Source organism: Stenella coeruleoalba (genome assembly GCF_951394435.1).
Source record: "Stenella coeruleoalba genome assembly, chromosome: 15".
Lineage (NCBI taxonomy): Eukaryota > Metazoa > Chordata > Mammalia > Artiodactyla > Delphinidae > Stenella > Stenella coeruleoalba.
Window position 1 is genome coordinate 86077565 of NC_137161.1, and position 16622 is coordinate 86094186.

Consider the following 16622-nt stretch of genomic DNA (forward strand, 5'->3'; position numbering starts at 1 on the left):
TTGTATTTATTTATTTAACTTTAGAATTCTCAGGCTTGTGCAGGATAACCAAACCCGCAACTCGCATATAACTGGGGGTGGGTGGGTGGTGGACAAGAAGGGGTGAAGACAGGCCACGCTTGGAGAAAATACCTTAAAAGAATGTGTGGTGGGGTTTTTTCCCCAAGTAATTTCAGCCAGGCTCCAGGACACAGGGCTGCAGGGTTGTATATATGTTAATCAGCTGGGGTGGGAGGAGAGAAGTGAGGGATGAGTTCCGTGCCCTGGGTCACTCCCTGCACGAAAGAAAGTCGGGAGAAGGCGGTGGGAGGCGGGGTTTGGAACCCCAGGGAGTCAGGCCACGTGAGGGTTTCAAAGGAGACCCGTGACAGCATCTGCTCAAGCTCCGGGCTTCCGACTGGCCTGGGAAGGAGGGCCCGCGGGGCTGGGTGGCGAGGGCTGGCCTGGGAAGGAGGGGCCGCGGGGCTGGGTGGCGAGGGCTGGCCTGGGAAGGAAGGGCCGCGGGGCTGGGTGGCGAGGGCTGGCCTGGGAAGGAAGGGCCGCGGGGCTGGGTGGCGAGGGCTGGCCTGGGAAGGAGGGGCCGCGGGGCTGGGTGGCGAGGGCGGCGCGGAGCTCCCTGCAAAGTCTGGCTGCAGCTGGAATTGCCACACCAGGGCCTGCAAGCTCAGTGTTTCCTTTGGAGCCAGCCCAGGACGCCGGGAGGCTGCCCTGAGCCACATGGTGGGGCGTGCAGCCTGCACAGCAAGCCCAGGCCCCAGGGTCTGGAAACGACCCTGTGCCAGGCGGATGACACCACTGCAAACGCTTGGTCCACCTCCAAGGGCATCAGCCACGCAGCTCAGAGCCCCAGAAAGCATGTTGTACGTGTAGACCTACATTTTTCTCAGGAGAAAGTCCAGGCTTTCTCAGATTCCTAAGGGGTCCTGTAATCCCCAAAAGATTAAGGACAATTGCTCTTGGGTTGGGCAAATATTAACAAGTTTTTGAGCTCCTACTCTGTGCCAAGCACTTCCTAAATGTTCGTCTACTTACTGATCCCAAAACTCTTCTCCATGTTATATGGGAGAAAATTGAGGCTCAGAGAGGTTAAATGACTTGACCAAGGTCACACAGCTGATAGCTGGAACTCCACCCAGGCCTGGCTGATTGGCTACCTGCAGGCTCTTAACTGGATCTTCTAATTCAGAGGTGCTATTTGGGGCCCTGGTGACATCTGTGTGCCTCTCCTCTGCTCTTCCAGTGACTGGGGAAGTGGTTGGTGTCCAGGGCAGTGTCTGGTCTGGGGCCAGGTCACTAAGTGATCAGATCGAGGATGTGGATTTCCTCTCTTGGACTGAGGCAGCCTTCTCCCGCCCAGCAATACCACCTGGGCAGGCCCTGGGTTTCTACGTAATCAGGCCACAGTCTGGGGGCGAGGTGGGTGGGAATGCAGGAAAGGAATGTCTTTGAGCCCCAGTGCCATGCTGTCATGCTGCTCTCAAAAGCCATTGCATCCAAGGGCCTTGTTCTCCTGTAAGTGTGTCCATCCGGGTTGGTGTCCCCCTCCCAGCCCTGTTTTGCTCCCCCTCCGGGGTTTGTCTTTGGCAGTCCCGCCAAGGTCAACCAGGATGCTACGGCCACGTGATGGGGAGGCCCGGCTCCCAGTGCCCTGCTCCAGCCCATTTTATTATCCAGAGTGTTCTGCAGGGGTTCCAACAACTTCCAGAAAGCCTTGCCTCTGTGCTCTGAGGGGCTGGCACCAGAAGGGGAGAAATGCAAACTCCAGAAGGTGGGGGGGGGCGCTGCTCCAGCTGAGGCTGAACCTTGGCTTTTAGTTTCAATTTCAAACCCCAGGAACCCAAACCGAAAGCAGCAGGAAGTGTTCCCCACGCCCACTATTCTGGCTCCCACCCTCCCACCCACTCAGGCCAGCTTGCTGCCCCCAGAGGCCCGCATCCTTCTGGGGTCACCAGGCTGTGGGTAGCTGGGGAGGAGAAGAGAGCCCCCGGGGGGCAGCTCCATCCTCAAGGGGCTGTGACCAGCTCGAAAGCACAGCACGTGCAGCGCACCTGCCGGGCCCGTCCGCAGGCGGTCGTGGGACACGGGGACGTGAGGGCATCCACCCGTCACCTGCACGGTACCGGGAACCTCAGAGAGGGGAGAGGTTTCGAGGAAACGTGGTTCACCATCGTTTTTAATCTGGAATTTCTGTATCTATTTTTAATACAACACCCAGAGTTCAAAAGCCACACGTTCTAAAAGGCCATCCGTTTAAAATTCTCACCTCTGCCCGTCCTCGTACCCCCCATACACACAGGAAGCCACCTTTCTTAGGTCTGTGTGCCTTTCGCAGTTCTCACGCACAGACAAGCGATACCCACGCCTATTCCCCTCTGCTGCACGACCGAAAACACATTATTCACACTGTTCTCTGCCTGCCTTTACTTATTTTATTCTTTTTACTGAAGCATGTTCCTGGGGGCTCTTTCCTTATTCCTTCTCACAGCTGTCTAGTGTCCCCTGTCTGGATCCCAGCGTTTCCTCGGCCGCCCGCGTTGATGCCCCAGGGAACAGCTGTGCCTCTGCATCCCTTTGCCCGGAGGCCCTGCAGGACAGGCTCCCCTGAGAGGGGGCTGCAGTGGCGTGTTCCCTCGCCTGGTCCACACTGCCCTCTGCCGGCCGCTGCGGGTCCTCACGGCCCGGGGCTTCTGCTGCTGCCGGCCTGGCGCCCCGCTCTGGGACTCTTCCATTCGGGCCCGTCGGACCCGCAGGGGCCGCTGGCTTCCGGAGGGCCGACTCGCCACCACCTTCGAGCCTCGGTTACACTTGACGGTTCCAAGACCGTGACACCTGGCGCTGCTCTTTGCTGCCAAACGGTGTGTGTGGTTTGTGGACTGTGGTCCCTTCCAGGGGCTCGGGGGCGTGGGGGGGGAGTTTGGTGCTGGGACCCCAGTCCACCTCCACGAGATACAGGCCGGCCCCTCCCCCATCCTCTCAGAGACACTCGTCCACACAGGCCTAAAACTGAATTCACGCCTTCACCCCACCCGTCCCTGACCCGGTCACTCAGCCAAAAACCTGGTTTTCGTTCTCTCTCTGTCTTGCCTCTCTCTGTCTTCCTGTCTCTGTTTCTGTCTCCGTTTCTCTCTCTCTCTCTCTCTCTCTCTCTCTCTCTCACACACACACACACACACACACTCTCTCACATCACTGCATTCTCCATCACCTCATCTCACTGATTAAACCCTTTACTGCCTACCGCATCGGCTTACCTCTCCCCTGTCCCCCGGCCACCACCCTGGTCCAGGTGGTCCTTGTCTCTCACAGGATGGCCAGGAGCCCCTCCCACACCACACTCACCACACCCAACCACATCGGCCCTGTTGCTTTTCCTCTGGACCCTGGGGCCTCACACACACTGTTCCTCTTCTCTGAAACACTGTTCCCTTCACTCTGCCTGATTAACCGCTGCTCAGCCTTCAGGTGTCAGCTGAACCATCACCTCTGGGAGGTGGAGAGGCTCCCTCCCTGGCCTGAGCTGAGGTCCACGCCCCGTCACAACCCTCATCTTCCCGTGTTGGAATGACTGTCGATTGTCTGTCTTAACTGTGAATGTCACAAAGCTGGAGAGCATGCCTGTTCCGTTCACCCCTCGCCTCCAGTGGCTGGGTGCTGGCGGCCTGCTGGGATGGACACACAATTAAGCAAGTCATTGCATTGCCATTGCAATTTCCCAGGGTCCAGCAAGGATGTTCAAGAGTGATGCGGGCCAGAATAAGGCAATAGGGACAGGTGGGGACCATGGCAAACTGGCAAACACATAATCCATCTAAAAGGGGCAGCTGGAACTCACCCCCAGTTGCTTGGTTGCGGGTAAGAAACAAGACCCTGTCTTGCCAGAGCTGATTATTCAACAGAGGCGTCCCCCAGTGTTCCTACAGAGCTTGGACCAGGCCGCGTCAGGCATCCACCCCTGGTGCGACCAGCCGTGGGCACCAGCAGGCCGGGGTTGGGGGACTTGCCATTTGCAGAAAAGGAGTCATAAGTGGAGGCCCCCGAGGCAGTCCCACAAGCCCCAAAGACGTTCCCCACTCTGTGATTCTGGCTTTCCCTTGTGGCCTTAGCCTTCAGAGGAGAAAAAATCCAAGCAAGACACCAGAGGGATAATTTTCCACGTGGGCGGCTCAGAGATGCAGCTCAGAGGGAAAAAAGACAGCACATGGCCGCACCCACCCCGTGACCCTTCCTGGGCTCACGGCTAACTTTTCTCTGGGTCCCGTTGTGTTGTTGAATTTTTATGCGTTTTTTAAAATGTAAACTGAAGGGGGAGGTCGCTTCTGTTCACGGGGCTCATGGGGGTCTCCGGGGAGCTGGGCCCGGCTGGGCTCCTCCTAACAGGCCAAGTCCGCCCCTCGCAGGCCAGGTCGGGGATGCAGTTGGCTGGCCCAGAAGCCGCCGCCCTGTGCCAGGCAGCTCCCCGGCCTCTTGTTAGCAGAGCTCTGCTGATGGATGAAGCGGCAGCCCCTGGGCGGGGACGCCATGGCCCACGCAGGCCGCCTTCCCACACTCACATCAATTCCCCATCACCTCCCATGAATTATTTGTTCGCGCCTGCCTCTGAGCACCGCTTCGGGTGAACCCTGCGGGATTGCTGCTCCCTTTGGTTTGGGGGCCTTAGACCTCTGACCTCAAAAAAGACCCTCCAAACTAGCCGAAGAGCGCCGCCCCTCCAGCGGACCAGTGCACCTACTGTGTGCCAGGCACATTCACGCATGTCATTTCCAAGCCTGGCACCCATCTGTGCCGGTGGCAAATATCACCCCATTTAATAGATGGGGAAACTGAGGCTCGGAGGGGCCTCGCCGCCAGGAAGGGGCAGAGCTGAGACTTGAAGAGGGAAACCTCAGGACGCTCGTCCCAGCTGCCTGGGGCTTGCTCCAGTTTAGGGGCGGGGGTCAAGGTCAGACAAAAGTCAGGGAGGCTGGAGTGCTCAGGAGGGAGCGCTGAAGAGAGAGAGGGATGCCCCCAAGCCTGTGCTGAGGGGGCCTGTGGGAGAGGCCACAGGTACCGAGATGCAGGTGGGTTTGCCTCCTTCCGTCCTGTCCCCTCACCGGCCACTCATCCGTGCTGACCCCGCGCCCTCACTCCCTGCACTGTCCCTGCTGCCAACAAAGCCCTCTGCCCACAAGAGCACTTGGGCCTGGGTCCCTGGGCCCCTGGGCTTGCCCTCCGTGGCAGGGCCGCGGCGAGGCGGCAGGAAGTCTGGGGCTCCCGGACGTGGGCAGAGCCGCAGCTGCCTGTGAAGGGGGGGCGCGTGGCGTGGAGGAGGAAGAGGAGAGGAGGTTTCTGGTTTGTTTGGTTACTAAAATTAGCAATTGGTAAATGAGGGGGCCGAGGGCTCACACCATTCTCTGAGCCCAGGCTGCTTCGAAACCCCAGGTGCGTGGCTAAAAATTGTATTGAAAGTTTCCGAGCCAGTCGGGGTGACTGGAAATGAATCTCTAATACAGGAATTTCTTTCTTTCCTATCACATGTCATGCTCGGTTCTGATCTTGTTTTGACCGATGCTGCATGTCTCCTCCAGCATTTGTGTCTCTGACTGAACGTGAATGTGGGTGCGAGGCTGTGAAATTGTGTTTGCCTCAGGGTGGAGGTGGGGAGAGATGGAGAGAAGCAGAGAAACAGAAAGAGACAGACATACAGAGGAACAGAGCTCAAGACTGAAAGACCCTCATCTCCTCCAGAGCAAGGCCCGCTCTTCCCCTTCCGTGCCCCCAGCCCAAGACCTGGCACGGGGACAGCAGGCATCTCGGTGACAGGTGTGCTCAGGTGTGGCTGCACAGCGAGGGGTCCTTGGGTATCTGTGGGCCGGAGAGAAAGCATCCCGGGGATGGCATGGAGACTTCTGAGTTCTAAGATAACTTTCTATGACCCACCCCAGCAAAGGGCATCTGTAAAGCGAGACTATAAAGCCTGGGTGATGTACCACATGGAGTCACTGTGAGGACCAAGCAAGTTCACACAGGGAACCCTCCACCTGGCATCTCTGGCTCAGCTGTTGCTAACTGCAGGTCTAGTGAGGCCAGGGCCCCTTGGCTTCTCCAGTGGCATTTGCCCATAGATGCTCAAAGCCAAACAAATGTGCCATTTCCCTCCCCAACCTCTTCCCCCTCTGTATATGACATCACACCCGCACCAGTCACTCAAGCTGGAAGGCTAACACTCAGCCTCGATTCATAGCTTAACCTGCTTCTCTCCAGCCCCCACCCCCGGCCAGCCCTCCTGACTGGTCGACCAGCAGCAATTCTAACCCATTTTTGTGCCATGAACCCTTGGGCATCTGAAAACCCAGAGACTCTCTCAAAATAACATTTTTAAAACTTGAAGTATAGTTGATTTACAATATTGTGTTAGTTTCAGGTGTACAGCAAAGTGATTCAGTTATATATTTTTTTCTTTCCATTATAGGTTATTATAAGACATTGAGTAATAGAGTGCCCTGTGCTATACAGTATATCCTTATTATTTGTCTATTTACATATAGCAGTGCGTATCTGTTAATCCCAAACTCCTAATTTATCCCTCCCCCCTTTTCCCCTTTGGTAACCATCAGTTTGTTTTCTATGTCTGTGAGTCTGTTTCTGTTTGTAAATAAGTTCATTTGTATCATTTTTTAGATTCCACATATAAGTGATATGATATATTTGTCTTTGTCTGACTTCACTCAGTATGATAATCTCTAGGTCCATCCATGTTGCTACAAATAGCAATATTTTATTCTTTTTTATGGCTGAGTAATATGCCATTGTGTGTGTGTGTGTATATATATATATATATATGTGTGTGTGTGTGTATGTGTGTGTGTGTGTGTGTATATATATATATGTATATATATATATATATATATATATATATATACACACACACACACACATACATCTTCTTTATCCATACCTCTGTTGATGGACACTTAGGTTGCTTCCATGTCTTGGCTATTATAAGTAGTGCTGCTATAAACATTGGGGTGTTTTCCGGATATATGCCCAGGAGTGGGATTGCTGGATCATATGGTAACTCTATTTTTAGTTTTTTAAGGAACCTCCACGCTGTTTTCTGTAGTGGCTGCACCAATGTACATTCCCACCAACAGTATAGGAGGGTTCCCTTTTCTCCACACCCTCTCCAGCTTCAAAATAACATTTTTAATGCATAAAATAAAATGCACAGGCTTGCAAAGGAAACCGTCTTTGTTGAAATACAGTTATCAAAATATTTAAAGAGCAAACCCGTAATCTGGTAATTTATGCCTTTGTCGGAAATGCGTTAAATAACAATATTCACCAAGAAGACCCAGTGATGGGGCGGACCGCTGGCATTACCCCAAAGCTGTGATGAGCGTGGCGGCATTTCAGGCCACCTGTGACAGTCACAGGAGACACAGAGATGCCAGGTTTCTGTCAGCGAGCAAGTACCAGAGCTGTGCCCACAACCCTGTGGTCATCGCGTCCGTTCACAGCGGAAGGAAGCACTAACTTTCAGTTAGAGGTTAGAGAAAATGAAGATGTAATTTTTCCAGTCAAAACTCACAGACCCCCCCCCCCGCCCCCACCACCCGGATCGTGTGCATGGACCCAAGTGCAGAACCCCTGTCGGAGGGGTCTTTCTGGAACACGACGGGGTCACATCATTCCCCTGCTTTAGACCTTCCCCCTGGGAGATGCTGGGGTTGGATGAGAGTGACTGACCCTGGCCCAGCAGCCGGCCCCATCCAGCCCCTTCCGGAACCTTCTTCCTCCTGCTTTCCACATTCAGCCACGCTGGTCATGCTCCCTCTGGGTCCCCCAAACTCTTCCTGTCTGAGGCTTGCAGAGATGCTGCTCCCTCTGCCAGGGATGCGGCCCCTCAGCCCTCTCTAACGCTCCATGTCCCCCCAGACACGTTGAGGAGCTAACCCCCAATACCCATGCAGATGCCCTTATTTGGAAATAGCATCTTTGCAGATGTAATCACGTTAAGATGAGGTACACAGTTTCCGTTATACAAGATGCATGAGTTCTGGGAATGTATAGCACAGTGAGAATGGGTAAAAATACTGCATCGTATGCGGGAGTTTGCTAAGAGGATACATCTTAAATGAAGAGTTCTTACAACACACACAGACTGGCAACCATGCGAGGTGATGGGTTAGTTATTTAACTTGATGATGGTAATCTTTTCACAATGAATGCATCTATCAAAACATCAAGTGGTACCACTTTGAGGTACACACTTTTTATATGTCAAAGAACTTCTCTGAATGCAACAGAGGAAAGAGAAGGTCGTATTGGATTGAGGGTGGCCCTAATCCAATGACTGGAGTCCTCATAAGAGAAACGGGAGGGAGATTTGGATACAGGGACATAGAAGGAAGACGGCCCTGTGAGGACAGAGGTAGGGACTGGGGTGATGCAGCCACAAGCCATGGAACGCCCGGGGACCCCAGAGCGGGAAAAGGCAGGAAGGATCCTCCCCTGGAGCCTTGGAGAGAGAACAGCCCTGCAGACGCCTTGATTTCAGGCTGGTGGCATCCAGAGAATACACTTCTGCTGCTTTAAGCCCATCGTTTGTGGTAATTTGTTGCGGCGGCCACGAGAAACAGACGCAGGATGTCAACTCCAGCAGAGCCTTGGCTGCCTTCTCGGTCAAGAAGTCACACGCCTGGCACACAGTCGGTGCTCACGAAGCGTTCGCAAAGGGTGAACGCGTTTCCAGAGATGTAAACCTCCGTCCCGGCAGGGGCGGTATTTTTGTCCTCAGCGACACAGGCACCGGGTCTCAGTGCTGACCACCCCCTAGACTCGGGCTGGGTTTGCAGTCGGGGTTGGCTCTGCCGCTCCCCACACCCCTGGGACCCCCTCCTGAGTCACTTTCATCCTTCTGTTCCCCAAACCTAGCAAAGCCTGGAACCACGAAGTGGTAGCAAGATGGGGGCAGGGAGCCAGTCCTGCACCCACGGTACAGGGAAGAGAGACAAGGTCTGGTGTGCGGGGAAGAGCCGAGGACGGAACCAGGGCCCATCGAGCGCACGCTCGGTCCCCAAGCCCTGGCAAGACAGGGCCCGGGTCCCACGGCAGAGGCCCCTCCAGCCTCCTTACAAGTGGCCCTGAGGGTGTGTCTGACCTTGAGCATGGCTGGGGGCCCCTAAGCAGGAAGGAAGGCAGACCTCCAGACAGAGCTTGAGCCTGGGAGGCCTGGCCCAGAATTCACCTGGAGAAAAACCATCCTTCCCTGTCCCTGGAGCCCTGACAGCTTAAAATAAACAACTCCCCAGATACTCACCGTTGCCCTGTGCACCAGATGGGAGGGAGGAGAGTTATGCTGCAAGCCCGGGTCAAGTAAGAGCAGCTCGTTTTGGTCCTGCTTCTCCCAGAGAGACGGCAAGCTGGGGGTGGGACCTGGGCTGCATCCACCCAGGCAGGGGAATCCGGACACGGCAACATCTGCTGGACCCGTTCCTGGTCGCAAGTGGGAAGCAGGATGGCCAGCTAAGAGCCAGAGACATTGCCATCTGAAATGCTACTTCTCACCGCCCCCCAAGCTCTCAGTGGTGCAGAAAGAAGTTAGGAGGCAGGTAGGGAAGGAGGTGCCCGGATGCCCCAAACCTGGAGGAGGGGTCAAGGCAGCGGGCGTACGTGTCGGGAGAAATCTCAGAGCAGCCGACTGATCTCGGAAGGAAAGCGTTAAATATCTCTGTTAATGTGGCCCAGCCCCTTTCATACTTTATTACGATCAGCCCCCAGGATTTATAGCCATCGTCAGCTTGAATTACCATCAGCTCCTATATTTTTCTAAGGATTTTCTTTTCTTTTTCTTTCTGCCCTCCCTTCTTTCTTTTTTTATCTTTTTTGACTGTGCGCGCCTACGTGTGTGCGCGTCAATTTCAGCAAATCAGTTTCTAGGCTGGGAAGACGTGTAGTACCCTCTAGTGGTGAGAAGGGCTTCACTATGCTGTGTAGGTGTGTACACGTGTGTGTTTGGGAGTGTGTGTACACATGTTTATGGACATGTGTTTGGGTATGCACAGACGTGTGTGTGTGTTTGGGATGTGCATGTGATCTCTGTGTGTTCATGTGCTCATGTACAGGCATGCACGTGTGTTTGGGTGTGTGTGCACACACGTCTGCTCATGCTGGGGTGTGGGGTGTCAGGTCTGTGGTGGTGCACACTTGGGTGCTGGGTCCCCGGTCACAGGTCACACACGTGCATGAGGACCCCAGCCCCACTGGTGGCCCGGTTCCCTCCAGGCTTGCCACTTGCCCCCCCGTGCACCCCACCCTCTTCAAATGCTCCAAAACAGGCTGCTGCCAGCTTGGCAAACCCAGCCTCCTGCAGACCCTCTCCCTCAGGCCCATGGCCCACCTTTCCATCAGAGTGACAGGGAGGGGTGGCTGGGGTCCCGTTCCCCCAACCCAGAGTTCTGCAGTCCTTGGTGACATAAATCTCCCAGGATGACGCCTTCCACGGATCTGCGGAGAAGGGGCCTCGCCTGGTCACCCCCGAGGCCGCAGACTCCCCGCGCCGGCTCCTGGAGCAGGAATCGGTGGCTCACCTGCTGGGAAACGACACGGAGCAGAAAGGGCAGGCCATCCTGCCCTCCTCTGAGACCCAGCACTGCCCAGGAGGTCCCCAGACCCTAGAAGTCATCCCGATAAACCCAGTGCCCTCCACCGCTGGCCCAGGGTGGCGTGGCTGGAGGGGAAGCTTCTCTCCGGGCCCCCCCGTGATTACTGAAGGCCCCAGGAACAGGATTTGAGCCTGGCTGGCCCCTCACAACTGTGTGAACTTGAACAGCTGTCTCCGTATTTCCGACTGTAAAATGGGCACGGATCTGTATGAAACTGGAAAGCAACACCGCATATATCATATAGGGTCACGTACAATATGCAGTAACGGTGCACATTCATGCAATGGAGAAGGAAATAACCAGTGGGGATGCGGCTCTTTCTCAGGGGAGAGAAGGGAAAGGATTGGGGTAAGGGACGCGGCGAGAGGGGCTTCAGCCACACCTGTCATCGTCCACTTCTTTCATAAAATCCCGGGAGAGCACCTGCACAGGAAACACTGGAACTCTGGAGCTGGAGGGCGGGGGGCCCACGACAGGCTCTGCTGCTGCCTTCTGCGGCCCTCTGTATGTTTGAATTATTCCATGAAAAGATGGCAAAATGAAGTGGGGATATTAAAACCCCTCCGAGAGCTGCTGGGAGGATGGATGCAAGGCACCTAGCCCAGAGGTGCTCACCCGACGCCCAGCTCACTCCGTCCCCAGCCCCTGCGGCCAGCACCCCACCTCCTGGCCAGCCCGGACCTGGGCCAGAATGCTCCTCCCCGACGCCAGCAGACCCAGCCCGGCCAGCGCATCCTCATGAGTGGGTTCGCTCGTGCTCAAGCTGTGCACGTTTTAGCAACACCCGGCATAGCGGCAAGACCTTCACCCGAAAGCACTCAGCCACCGGCTCAGAAAAGGGAGTGTTTCCAACATGCAACACACAAGTGATCTGAGAGGTGTGTGGGCTTTTTTCATAAGAAAAAATATAGTATAATGATATATATGTGATATATAGAAATAATATATATACATATATATGTGATATACATTATAAGGTAATACTATAGGATGTGTTGAAGACATTTATTTTTATGTTATTGTCTATTTGGGCAAACAATGCTGGTCTCCCCTAAATCATGGCAACGTGTAGTTTTCTTTTATCATCAGTTTGTGTGTAGTGAAAAAAGGTGACTTGACTTAAAGAAAGACGCAGCTGGGGTCAGGATGGCATGTCGGTGCAGACCAAGGCCTTTTGCTCCAGGGTCTGAGTGGGGCTGACTGTCTGCCTGTGCCCACTCACCAGGCCACACCGGCTGTGGCCGCCCAGAGGATGGGCATCTTTTTCTGTATCTGAAGGAACTGTCCAGGCACCAAAAATTGTAGGGGTGGAATTTGAACTCTGGACCAGATAGGGATGTCGGGACACTCGGCCTCCTTTCTGCCTGATGACACAGGAACAGCCTGCCTTTTTGCCATCCCCCTCATTCCATGGGGCCCACAGGCCCGATGACGCCACACCCAGGTCCATGCCACGGTGGCCCAGGCTGGTCCCACTCTCCCGCTCACTTGCTGTGTGACCTCAGGCAAGCACCCGTCCCTCTCTGGGCCTGTGGGTCTCCATCTTTAAAATCAAAGGTGGGAGCTGGTTTCTAATGTTTGTTTGTTTTTTATTGGAGTAGAGTTGCTTTACAATGTTGTGTTAGTGTCTGCTGTACGACGAAGTGGATCAGCTGTATGTATACATATATCCCCTCCCTCTTGGACCTCCCTCCCACCCCCTCCATCCCACCCATCTAGGTCATCGCAGAGCCCCGAGCTGAGCTCCCTGGGCTATACCACAGGTTCCCACTAGCTATCCAGTTTACACATGGTAGTGTATATATGTCAATCCTAATCTCCCAGTTCATCCCACCCTCCCCTTTCCCCATCATGTCCACATGTCCGTTCTCTACATCTGTGTCTCTATTCCTGCCCTGCAGATCGGTTCACCTCTACCATTTTTCTAGATTCCACATATATGCGTTAGCATACGGTATTTGTCTTTCTCTTTCTGACTTACTTCATTCTGTTGACAGACTCTAGGTCCATCCATGTCTCTGCAAATGGCACAATTGATAACCCCTGCTCCTGGGATGCCCAAGTGCCCTCGCCGCTCTGTGAAGCCCCTTCTCACTGGGCCCAAAAGAAGACCCTCATTCAACCTTGGCCACAGTGGTGGGTGCTGGTGGCACTCACCCCGCCAGCCCCACTGTGTCATCTGCTGAGACCTGAGCAGCATCTGGGGAAGCTCCATGGAGAACGTGGCCTCCACTGTGGGCCAGGCACTTAGGAACACGACCGGCAGAACCCTCGAAACACCTGGGATGGAGAAGCTCTCCTCACCTCCAGCCGAGGAAGGGGGAGGGCGGGCAGTGCTTTCCCAGGGCAGGAAACATGCAGCTGGGATGAGCAGGCAGGCCAGTCTCACCGGCGGTGTGAGATCTGTCATGTGGCCCCGAGAGCACGTGTGTGACGTGTGCGCTCGGCAGAGAGGTCAACGCCGCCCAGGGCGCCCCACGCTTGTCAGGCTTTGGAAAATACTGCATTAATGTGGCAACCAGCAGCAGCAGGTTGGAAAGTGTCATCTTTGGACACCTGTGGACACGTGGACAGGTGAGCTGGGGACCCCCAAAGAGCCCCCCGAATCATTCACCCTCCCCTCCCCCAACATCTCATCCCCACCTGGTCCTAGCACCTCGTGGGGCTTCCAGTGCCCGCGAAGGGGCGGGATAGGGACCCTCCCTTCACTGAGCCCACGGGAGGTTTGCACCTGAGCCAGGCAGCTACGACCAGACGGGGCGATGAAGCTCAGGGAGGTCCCACAACTTGCCCAAAGCCCCCTGCTGGCAGGACTTTGAAACTTTGGGGAGCAGATGCCACCCTGGGTTGCCCATCACTCCCTCCTGTAGGGTTTGGCAGCTGGGGCCCCCACCCCGTAAAGGAGCCCCCATCCCGGGGCTGAGCCCCCCTCTGCCCAGGCGCTCCCCACCGCCACCGTGGGCTGGGTATAAATTAAGATTCAATTTCATTAAGCTCGTGAGCGATCAATCCCTGGCTGTGGCTAACAAAGCCGGGCAGGGGGCCTCGCTTCCGCCGCAGCTCACTTGGCCTCCTCCGCTCTTGTTCGCAAACTGCTAGAGCTGCACTTTCGCCCAAATTTATGGCGCTGGCAGAGTCTGGGGCCTGAGTTACAGCTGCAGGCTTGATGGGGACTGCATTATTCTGCATCTAATCTTCACGCCCTGACAGCCAGGGAAGGGCCCGCTGCTCTCCTGGAGCCAGGCATTGTTCTCCCGCCGGCCAGGCGCTGGCGGAGGCCCGGATCCTGGGCCCAGGCCCGAGCCACCCACGCCCAGGCAGAGACCCGGAATCAGAGAGCTCAGCCCACGCGGGTGGTAACACCCGCTGAACCGTCACCCATTTTGTCGTGTAAAGGAGGGCGTGGAATCCCATTTCTCAGGTCAGCAAACCGAGGCACAGAGTTAAGTGACCTGCCCAGGAGATCTGGGCCTCAACCCCGGGGCTGGCTGACAGCAGAGCTCCCTGTTGAGCCGAAGCCCAGAAAGGCGGCTCAGCCTCGGCGCTGCCAGGACACTAGGCCAAGTGCACACCAGCTGCGTCCCCGGGTGCCCGGGGCAGCCTTGCCTGTAATTGCCCAAAACAGAAGAACTCAGCAGGCCACAGAGCAACAAATAACGGGACCCACAGAATTCTAGGTTCACGAAGTAAGCGAGGGAGCCCCACGTGTCCTGACGCGCAAAGATGTCCAGGAGACACTGGCAGGTGGAAGAAGCAAACTCTGAACCTGTGTGTTATATGTACCCAAAGCATGTATATGTCTAAGTGTCAGGCTTGCGTGTGCACAGAAAGGTCTGGGGATGGAGATGCCACACGTCAACAGGGCGCACCTCTGGGTTTAGGGACTGGAGGCGGGAGGGCAGTGCCCGCTTTCCGCCTTGTCAGGATCTGAATGTTGCAATGAGCGCGTAATACTTCTGTAAAGGTGAACGCCATAAAGCACTTCTCAAGACCCTCGTTCCCACTCACAGAGCGTCTGGCCGCATCTGGAAGCTTCCACACCCCCATCTGGGCGTCAGGTGTTCAAGTGGTCCATAGGAGGAGGGCTCAGCAGTTCATGCCCCCACGCCCACCCCGCTGGGACCCCCTGGGCACCTCCCACAAGGACTGGGATGCCCAGCCAGCCTCCCTGTCCTATGACCTCCTCCTTGGGGGAGGGGAGTGCTGACTCAGGGGCTGCAGAGTCTCAGGGGAGACACTGGGATGGCCAGAGCTGGAAGCCCCAGGCAGGGAGGAAACCAGAAGCGTGGCCCTGACGCAACATCTCTTTCGGAGACGCTGTGGGTTCTGAGTCATCACTTCTGCTCCACTGGGCCCAGCCGGGCCTCCGCTTCTGCCCACAGCCTCTGTGAAACAGGCTGATGACTCCTACAGCGCCAGTAAGTTCCCAGAGCATCACATGCTCCACTTTGGGGGTCAGTAGAAGGTGATTCTCTCCCCATTTCACATTTTCCTGTTTCGAGAACGAGTGTTTATGAAAGTCTCTTTCGCATCCCTGAGCGCTGCAATTCCCGGACAGGATCCCTGCCCTCCAGGGATTCACGGCTCGGAAGAGCAGCAGAACGCAGTGCATGGTGAGTCAGACAGGGACCCAGGGTGAGCCCATGCCAGCCTGGGTAGCGGTGCAGCACGAGGGCCACGGGGCAGGGGTGCCACGCACAGTCCTTCTCTCCCAATCATGGCCTCCGCCCCGAGCCCCGGCCGCCACCACCTCCCGCTGGACACAGCAAGGGTCTCCTGCCTACACCAGCTCCCTCTGCCCTCCTCTCCTCTCCAACTTCCCCCCCGGGTCCTGCGCGTCCTTCAGCTGGAGGGGCGGACCGCAGCCTCTCCGCAAGAGGGACAACTGGTGGGACCGAGATGCTCCACGCTTGTTACTGGGCTTCTTTGTGACTTGAAACGTATTTGTCCCGTTCCTAAATAACTCGCTGCCACCCTGCTTGCAGGAAAGCCTCACTTATTTCTGCCTTTCTGCACGCAGGGCACGGGCTATTTAATCTTAGCCAGCGCGGACTCCAGCACACTGTCTCAATGAAATGCAGATCCCTCATCCCGTTCATATTCCTGCCGGCTCTCTTCCATCCTCCCACTGTCCACAGGCCCAGCCGTCCCGGGCCACCACTGCTGTAGATCACACAGTCTCTCTTTCCTACTAACATCCTCTGCCCTTTGGCCACATCTGTCAGTGCAACTCTGAAAGCAACGGCTGATTGCTCACGCCCGTGGGCAGATCAGGCCTCCGAGAGGCCTGGGCTGGCTAATCCCCTGAGAAGCCAGGTGTCCCCCTAGTCTGGCCCCCAAAGCCACGCCCAGATCCCCTGGAGGCACATGATTTCTGGAGCCCTCTGCCGGGGAGCGCGCCCAGCCAACTCCAGGGCAGGCCAGAGGGCTAGAGTTAGCTCAGACCCCCAACCAAGGAGGGGCGGGAGCAGTGTGGCAAGTTGGTAATCGAAGGAAAAAATAAAAGCCCTGATGGGTAAGGTTCCCCAATTTCTGTGGTGTAAATACTCCTCCCCGTGGCCAAGGTCAAGCTAGCTCCATGCTGCTGATGAATGCAACGTTGAGAAGAGATGCCCACCAAGTCTTCAAGGCTGGTCTCAGCTGGCTCCATGGGGTGGGAGCGGGTGGGGGAACACCTCAGCCCCTCACCTCCGGGGGTACAGTTCTGAGGCATGTTCCACCAGCCTCGTGAAGGATCACCAGCAAGACTGAACTCCAGCAGCCCACAGCTATAACCCGCTCTGTTGTGGGTTGAATTATGTCCCCCCAAAGAAGGTAGGTTGATGTACTAATTCTTGGAACCTGTGCATATGATCTTATTTGGAAATAAGGTGTTTGCAGATGTAACTAGTTAAGATGAGCCCTGCAGTGGGGAGGGCTCCAATCCAATGACCTGTATCTTTATAAGAAGAGGGAAACTGGGGCACACAGAAAGGAGAA